This window comes from Scyliorhinus canicula, chromosome 3, assembly GCF_902713615.1.
Source record: "Scyliorhinus canicula chromosome 3, sScyCan1.1, whole genome shotgun sequence".
Lineage (NCBI taxonomy): Eukaryota > Metazoa > Chordata > Chondrichthyes > Carcharhiniformes > Scyliorhinidae > Scyliorhinus > Scyliorhinus canicula.
Genome location: NC_052148.1, coordinates 76940140 through 76947430, shown reverse-complemented (window position 1 = coordinate 76947430; position 7291 = coordinate 76940140). Strand labels below are relative to the sequence as shown.

The 7291-nt window shown below is 48.0% G+C and overlaps 1 long non-coding RNA gene across 1 annotated transcript in view; it reads left to right on the top strand.

Annotated features, from left to right (window-relative positions):
• Positions 1–247: 247 nt before the first annotated feature.
• Positions 248–7291, top strand: part of LOC119963778 — a 51000-nt gene continuing 43956 nt past the window's right edge. Inside the window, exons 1-2 of the long non-coding RNA XR_005460169.1 lie at positions 248–335; positions 5270–5342. This is a non-coding gene — a long non-coding RNA (uncharacterized LOC119963778). The remainder of the gene's footprint in view (positions 336–5269; positions 5343–7291) is intronic.

Genomic DNA, 7291 nt, shown 5'->3' with positions numbered 1-7291 from the left:
ACACGCTAAGGGTGTGCAGGCACTCACTGTCCCCTTTGCTTGTTCCTGCATCCGCTCCAGCTGTGTAGGCCGCTGAAGGAGCTTCTGCCCATGGGCAGGAGACATTTATGAGGTCGGACCCTCCTGGGTTCAGATCACAAGAGGATGGCTGCCAAGGGCAACACAGGCTTCAGGTCATAGCAGTCAGCAGGCTTCCCCCACCCCTGCTGCAGTTATCGGGGATGTACCAGAGCGTAGCGATGGAGCTGGGAAAGTTAATAAGCGTTGACATCACTTCCGGTTCATGGTGTGTAATCACTGTAAACAGATTGCACATTTTTATCATCATTTGAAAGGTATGTAAATTTTCTGGTCAACTGAAGGTGTTGTGAATTTGTACTTTGGAATCCTCTTATGTCAAGGTTTATCCACCCCTACTCAGTTATGGGGTGAGATTCTCCGAAATTGATGCCAAGTATCCGCACCGTCGTGAACGCCGCCGCGTTTCATGACGTCATGAACAGGGCCCGGGCACAGGCAGTTGGGGCAGCTCATTCCTGCGCATGCGCGGGGAACTTCGACGCGCACCGGCCGCTCACCAACATGGCGCCGGGGTCTGGGGCCGGCCGCGGAAGGAAGTAGGCCCGGGATGGGGAGAAAGAGGCCGTCCCGCTGATCAGTGGGCCCTGATCGCGGGCCAGACCCCATCGGAGGCCCCCCCCACCCCGCCGGTGAAGGAGCTCCCCTCCCCCCTCCCCACCCCTCCCCACAGGCCACCCCCCCAAGGGTTCCCGCAGAGTTCCCGCCAGCAGCGACCAGGGGTGAACGGTGCCGGCGGCACTGTCATTTTTTTCGCCAGCCGATCTAGGCCGGAGAATCGCCGCTCGCCGTTTGCAGCGATTCTCCGAGCAGCCCGGCGCGATTCCCGCGGCACTGGTTTCGGGGGGGTGGGTGAATCGCGTGTGGGTGCCGGGGCGGCATGGCACCCCGGCATTTCTCCCACCTGGCATGGGGGGGAGAGAATACTGCCCATAGTGTCTCCCTCTGAGATTATCATTCATATGATGTCAACCTCAGTTGAACTAGTCTCTATACCCTTCTGTGCTGTCAGGAGGATGTGTTTAAATCTTATATTAGAAAGGTATGATGGAACCGTTTCTAACCCTTATTTCTCAAGGGACACCAATGAGTGAGGCCGGCTAATCAGCACTGAAACTCTAGAAGCATTTAGGTCTCCGCAGCGCCTGAGCCCAAGACGTGCACTTTTTGATGAGATCCTTAGCAGGTCCTCATCTCAATCATTGCAGTCCTTCAGCAGCCCCAGGATCTTCCTGGATCTCCGCATCTTCATTTTCCAATGAGCTCCCATCCTCCTCCAGTTCACTTTTTCAAGGGCTGACCTCTTTCCATATCCAGATTGGAAGGGTGCAGGACACTGTGATTATGCAGGAAACCCTCTCCGGTATCTATTGCAGAGAGCCACCTGAAAGTGCTATGCTCTGCTCGATAAGGGAGAGTGTGGAGCTGTGAGCAGTGTTGCATCTCTCCTCAACACGAGTTTGAGGGTGAAGCACCAGCGTCATCAGCCAGTGATTCAGTGAGTACCCCCCCTATCCCCCAGCACCCATCCCCGCAGATGTCTGGCCCCTTGAAAATCTCAGCTACCTGGCAGTGACTTAGGATGTAGGGGTCATGGCAACTCCCAGGATACAGTGCACAAATGTGCAGGATGTGCTTGGGATGGCCACACACTTGTTGCACATTGATGGAATGGTAGCCCTTGGGGTTTATAAACATTCGGGTTTGCTGCCATGGAGTCCATATAGCCACATGGGTGCAGTTCTTTTCACCCTCACTCTTGAGAAATCTGAGATGGCAGTGAAGCCAATGAATCTTTGAACCTGGCTATCTTCATACAGGGAAAACCTGACATAATGATTTGCCTCCTGTAAATGCATCGGTGATCCCCTTTATGCATTGATGTGTTGTGGACTGAGAGATGCTGCACAGGTCCCCTGCTGAGGTAAAGAAATTATGTTCAACCATCACTTTCAAAGCCACTGGCAGGAGGAAGTCTCCAACCCCACGTGGCATCAGTACTTCCTGCTGGGTCTCGGGATGGGCACAGGTGCGCCCAGCAATGCCTCTCACTCATTTGTAAGTAGGATGCTCTGTGCCAATTGATCCTCAGTGTGGTGAGTCACCTCTGCTGTCTGGGTCTTTCCTCCTCACCCTCCTATTCATGCCCAGATTTCCCTTGACCATGTTCCCCGGGTGATATCTCCTGCTGGACCTGCACCCAGTGACACCTCTCCCTCTTTGCCTCCTCCATTAACTGAGGACTTGAGAATGGTAATACTGAGCGCTGGGTCCATTAGTACACTTACCTTGTCTCTGAAATGAAACATTGAAAACAACAATGATTAAAGGGTTTGGAAAGAGGAGCTTTAATTGAAAAACCTATGGGAAATGTGGGGCACTGCATCTATGGCTGCCTTCCTTGTATTGTGCCTGATGCAGCTTTGCGGCTGAGATGCTAGCACACCCATAGAAATGAACACCATTCCATTCCAGAAAGCCCTCTGAGGGGTGATATATGTGAATGAAATGATTAAACCGAAGTAGCTCTGCGCTCCTTTATCTGAAGTGGTAGACTAATGGCCTTTCAGTTGCTCAAGGTCAATGAGTGAAAGCTGTTTGGTCAGTGATGAATGGCATTTATGGTGATCACATAACTGGCCGTCATTGATGGGATGCTGGATATGATGCTGCTGTTTCCCCTTCACTATGTCGTTCATTTTCCAAGGTTGCATTCTGACCCTATACTTTGTCAGTGTGGAGATTGAAGTGAAGACAGTGAGTTCTGTCTACCATTTAACAGGGCTAAAGTAAATGTTTGGCTTTCAGTTGCTTCATGGGCAATGTGTTCTATCTCCTTTGTAACTGAGCTGGATCCTTTCCACCTGCTGCACCTCTATTTCAAGACCGGGTTTGGCGCTCCCTCTCTCATTGTACAACTGCCTCCAGTTTACCTTGTGCCTCATGATGCAAAGGCAGAACTACTACCTCCTGTTTTCTCCAGCATCCCCCAATAATACTGGATCCCAATGTTGTTGTGGTGGACATTCCGACCAAACCCCCGCCTACCCCACCCCTCCAAGCACATTACCTGCAAAGTGCCCAGGCCCCATGCGGACCTCCACCCACCCCATCTGGAGGCTGTGTGCATTGTTCCCTTCAAACGAGAGCATCACCCCCCCCCCCCCCCCCCCCCCTCCCCACGTATTATTTCTCCTCTATCTACAGGGTGCCCTCAGTTATTATCATCATTCCCTTTGCAGCCTACTACAGAGCATGCCAAAATGAGGGATAGCAACTGTGAGACAATCCTGCACATTAGCCTGCGTTTTTCTCCTCTGGACGCTCACCCCCTCCCCCACAGCTGGGGTATCACCATGCTCCCAATGATTGCCCCTGCTGCATGCCCTGTCTCTATCTCTGCCTTCTAATTGCGAGGTTCACATGGCTCTTATCTGCTGGTCATCTGTGACTACTTTCCATTTTGCAAGAGGAATCTCTGCACTCTGTGTCTCCAGCCTGCTAGTTCCTGAACAAAAACTCACCTCAAAGTCTCAAGCCAGCTGAGGTCTAACTTGTGCATGCCACTGCTTTTCAAATGGGTTTGAGAGCCATTTCCCGCTGGCGTGACACAGAGTGGAAGGTGAGAGGAGATTCTGGTGAGCAGCTGTTTTGTACAAATAAATAGAACAGTACAGCACAGAACAGGCCTTCGGCCCTCAACGTTGTGCCGAGCCATGATCACCCTACTCAAACCCACGTATCCACCCTATACCCGTAAAACAACAACCCCCCCTTAACCTTACTTTTATTAGGACACTACAGGCAATTTAGCATGGCCAATCCACCTAACCCACACATCTTTGGACTGTGGGAGGAAACCGGAGCACCCGGAGGAAACCCACGCACACAGGGGGAGGACGTGCAGACTCCACACAGACAGTGACCCAGCCGGGAATCGAACCTGGGACCCTGGAGCTGTGAAGCATTTATGCTAACCACCATGCTACCCTGTTGCCCCTAATGAGCTTTTAATGAGCATTCATGAGATGATTGAAAATGGCTTTCATGCTACCAGGTAGCTGGATAACCAAACCGCCATTAATCTGCCATTAGGAGATTTGCAAACTGCTTTTGCACTAGTGGCTTTCCGACTTTTTTGGCTGCCGCCATATTTTCTGCTCCCACCTGCCACAAAACCGCCACAGGCGGGGGAGGTGAATCCCACCCCAACTTTAAACTTGGTTTGCATAGGCCTCACTTGTTTCCACCCCTAGCTCCCCACTGTCCTGTGATCGTGTTGACCAAGAGCTACTTCCACCACACTCTCAGGCAGTACACTCCAGATCACAGAATCCTGCTACGCAAAGAAGTAAATCCTCATGTCGTCTTTACTTCTTTTGCCGATCAAGCTAAATCTGTGTGGTTTTGTTCCCAACTCCTCTGACACTGGATTTTTTTTATTATTTTCTCTATCAAAACTCATCATGATTCTGAACAGCTCGATCAAATTATCTCTTAACCCTCAGTTCGTTTGTCAAGACAACCTTTTCTGCCTCGGTAAGGTTTTTCACACTCCTCCTTTTGTTGGCTATCAGAACTTTAATTCATCCCTTCATTTCCTACCAAACTGCTTGGTGAGCTGCAGATGTAAATAACCCCATGGGAATGTGACACTATGGCAGTAATGGACACCTGGCTTAAAAAAGGGCTCCTGCCATCTGGATTAGCTGCTGGGCCGCCTGATGCAGCAGGGGCTCGGAGCTGGCAGCTGGTAGCATGGTAGTGAGGCCCAGAGTTTAAAATGGAACAGGTTTCCTGCTGGTAGGATTGGGCAGCAGGTGACCGACTCTGCCATTCAGTCATCTAAAATCTACCCAACTGAAATTTCCATCACAGTGAGACACGTGACAGAATGAGGATGTGATATAGTGCCAGTTATGACAGCGCACTTAACAGATGAATGACAAAGTCAAATTCAAAAGCAAAATCGAAACAAGGCTGTCATACTGCTCTTGAGGCCAGACATAATGAAGGGTATATAAATGCTGTTCTAAAATAGACACCGTCACACGTCCTTCCATTGCTCAATTACAGTTTTAGTAATGGAGAAACTAATCCTTGTTAAAAATCAATTAAGTAACAATTAACCTTTCTGGCTGTAGGACATAAAATATTAACGGAAGCCTTTCCTCCTCCAATCTCTCCTCAGTGAAATCCAATCGAACCAACGTTGACACTGTTCAGATCGAGAAACTAAAATACCCACAGCAATTTTTTGTCAGGTAATTGGATCTGATATGTTCTCACAAGTGCAGAAATGATGGAAATAATTGCTGAAGAAAGAATTAGATAATCTTCTTAATTTACTCGCTCGAAGAATGGTCTGAGGTAATATTTGTACTTTGTGGATTTATTCCAGATATTGGAAATATTCTTATGAGGAGAGCTTGCGTATTTGGGCCTGCACTCATTGGAGTTTAGAAGAATGAGTGGTGATCTTATTGAGTCATGTAGGATTCTCAGGGAGCTTGACTAGACCAGACGCTGAGAGGTTGTTTCCTCTTGTGGGAGAGTCGAGAATCCGAGGGCATTATCTCAGAGGAAGGGGTCGCCCATTTAAGACAGGGATGAGGAGGATTGTGAATCTGTGGAATTTTTCACCGCAGGAAGCTGTAGAGGATGGGTCATTAAGTATGTTCAAGGCTGAGAAAGAGATTTTAATCAATAAGGGAGTCAAGGGTTATGGGGATAAGATGGGAAAGTGGAGTTGGGGATTATCGTATCAGGTTAGTCCTGATCTCATTGAATGACAGAGCAGAGTTGATGGGCCGAATAGCCTACATCTTGTGGTTTTATGGTCTTATTTGGCCTGTCTGCTTCTAGAATACCTCGTACAACAATGATTTGCACAAAAGCAGTTTTAAGGTTTAGGGAGCATTTACTAAGTGGCACTTACCATTCATGATCGAAGCCTTACCGTCACTCATCAATAAAAATATAGTACAGCATTACATTTTAACACCTGAGTTGGAAACACCTTTTGAACTTAACTGTTGAAATGTGGAGGGAATGAGGCAGGACCTCTACATGCAGGACCTGCCTGCCTCTTTTTCTGTAAATGCACGTTTACCCTGCATCCAGATGGGAAAATCTTCCAATCAGGAATACCTGATAGCCAATCCTGCCAATTTTGAACCAGGTGTCCATTATTGCCATAGCATCATATTCCCATGTAGTTATTTATATCTACAGCTCAGTTAGGTAGGAAATGAAGGGAGGAATTAAAGTTCGGATAGCCAACAAAATGAGGAGTGTGAAAAATCTTCCCTAGGCGGGAAAGATTCTCTTGACAAATGAACTGAGGGTGAAGTGACAATTTGATAGAGCTGTTCAGAATCATGATGTGTTTTGATAGAGAAAATAATAAAAAAAATTCCAGTGTCAGAAGAGTTGGGAAGAAAACCACACAGATTTAACTTGATCGACAAAAGAAGTAAAGACGATATGAGGAGTTACTTCTTTGCATAGCAGGATTCTGTGATCTGGAGTTCACTGCCTGAGAATGTGGTGGAAGTAGATTCAACAGTAACTCTCAGAAGAAAATTGGATAAATACTTGAAGGGAATCACGGGACGCTGGAGAAACAGCAGGGAAGTAGAACCAATGGGATAACACTTTGCAAGAGCTGACACTGGCACAATGGACCGAATGGCCTCCTTCTGTCCGGTATGATTCAAAATGTTGGATGGATAAGATAGTTCACAGTCAAACAAAATTCTAAGGTCCTTCGTTCCCTGGGTCTGCCTGAGCAAATAACCAACAAGGTCATTGCAGCTGGAACGTCGGCAAGTGGAAACCGGAGAGAACTGATCAGAGAATTAATTTTGCGGATATTAAGCAGAAGAAATGTTGGGCCAAAATGGACCCGTCAGGCAGGCTAATAAGGTAATATCCATCAGGTTTAAGGTTGTGGAGAGCTGTGTGCCATATCATGGCCACACATATGAAAGCTGCCCCTTTAATTGCAAATTACTTTGCCAAGGGATTAGCTTGTAGACAGTAAATAAAAAAACAATGATATATGGAGCAGTGAGGTGCACATTTGGTCATGCAGGCGTAACTAATTTCACAGAACTTACAGTGCAGAAGGAGGCCACTCGACCCACCGAGTCTACACCGGCTCTTGGAAAGAGCACGCCACTTAAACCCACACTTCCAACCTATCCCCGTA